Source organism: Lipotes vexillifer, unplaced genomic scaffold, assembly GCF_000442215.2.
Source record: "Lipotes vexillifer unplaced genomic scaffold, Lipotes_vexillifer_v1.1 scaffold922, whole genome shotgun sequence".
Taxonomy (NCBI): Eukaryota; Metazoa; Chordata; class Mammalia; order Artiodactyla; family Lipotidae; genus Lipotes; species Lipotes vexillifer.
In genome coordinates, this window is record NW_006780227.1 from 622304 (window position 1) to 624376 (window position 2073).

The following is a 2073-nucleotide window of genomic DNA, read 5'->3' on the forward strand; positions in this document are numbered from 1 at the left end:
TGAAAAGTATGGCGACAAAGCAGTCAAAACTGGTGTGTTTGTTGCCCTTTGTTTCTCATTTGAGGGGTTAACAGAAATAACACACGGTAGTAACATCACAAAGCTATGCTCAAGGGTGAAATATAAACAGCTCTGTAACATGTTTGTTACATGATGAGTAACATGTCTCATTATTGCTAGTTTTCTACTTTTACAGGCATCACCTTTGTTTATCTGACATTAAATTGTCCTCAACCTCATCTTAAAACCTCTTTTCTACAATGTAAGATATTAACTGTGTATATTCACCCACAAAAGCAGCTCCAAAAATAAAAGGCACATCCTTTCTCTTACTTTCATATTTCCTAAAGTTTCTATTTTGATTTTTCCTAAATGAAATTTAATTTTTATATATTTCCATTGACTATATGTCCATTTCTCCTGAATGCGGTCAGGAAGAGAATAGAATTAAAACAATGTGGAGGGAAAAAAAGTTCTAGATGTAAGCCTTTTGGCTTAACAGTTTGTAGGTTTTCATATCCTGCAGTAGTTTCAGGTTTTAATATATATGAAAATCAGTGGTCTTGTATCTATGCATATGTGTCGTCTATAATATAATTTTGACAGATGGTGAGCTGGATAAATCTAGTCCCTGGCTTGTCTTGCACTCTACCAAAACTTGTTTAAAAAGGCATTCACATGTATTTATTTTTTAAATAAAGATTCATGTTTTTGGCCTGCTCTTATTTCTCATTGAGATGCTGGCATCCCGATCTTTGACGGTCCCATATACACATTTTACCTGAGCTGTTGTGATTTTTTTTTTTACAGGGTTATTCCATGCATAATACTGATGCCTATATTATTCTACATCTTCTCATTATTAAAAATAAATATGTTACCTTGCCCCTGTTTGCACTATCTAAAATTCTGACAACAATATCTTACTTAAAAAAATAAAAACCTAGAAACCAGGAAGCAGTTTCTCCCACTAGCAGCCCCAGACAGACTGCTCATTGAAAATGTAATACACTGCTGCCATGTCACAGGTCATCTGGCAAATGGCAATCTGAATTTTAAAAGGAATATGAATAAAATTCTGTTTTATTTTGAAAATGAACTTTCTGCCCTCCATCATGAATCCAATATATGTCTTAATCTTCTATGTTCTTGAAGCCTGCGGCTCCTGGCTGAGTCCTTTGACTTCTGAACCTAATAAGGAAATAGGTTGTTTTCTCATCCTCGTCTCATTTTTAGAAGGGCTGAAACAAACAGTCCCCTATTTCAAATGTAATTGACAAAGCACAAAAACATGTATGTTATATAATTTTAGGTTTACAACCAAGCTCAGCACTGGGATGTTTTATTTTTAAATTTGATTAAGATGTTATACCTTTGGAAATGTGCTGTCAAGATTCAAAATCAAAATTTCCAAGTGTATGATTGCATGTTTACCTTAGAACCATACATGTGAAGCTGATAAAGTGTAGAATGGATAATGGTACACTTCAATTGGGAACATTTTCATTTAACCTGGACATATTTATAGCCAAACAGAGAGCTGTATAGACAGAATTTAAAATATATATTTATGGCTATTGTTCCTGTTTAAAAATCAACTGGGTGTGTACTGTGTCTGTATCTATGTTTTTTTTTTCCTAAATACAAGTTAGTTCATAATTATGCTCATACTTTTCTAAATTGAATGTTTCGACATTCAGTTAAATTTATGACTTCTAATTAAAGAATAAAATGCTCTTATTTTCTGAAAAACAATACTTAAATTTTTCAGTGTGTTTGTTCTTTTTTATTTAAAATCCTAAGAATTATATATTGCTATGCCTTAATTATGCTTGTTATTTTTTAATGAAATAATTATGAGAATTACTTTTTAAGAAGAAAAATGGTAGAATGTGAAAACACTTAAAATAAATGCAGTTAGGCGTGCTATGCTGCAACTGTATCTCATAACCACATTTGTGCAGCATCATCACAACCTAACCGATCATTCTAAGGAAATAAATGCTGACATTTCAGTGAGTGTGTGTGTATATTGTGTGTGAGATAGAGAGAGAGAAAAAAGAGACAGGTACA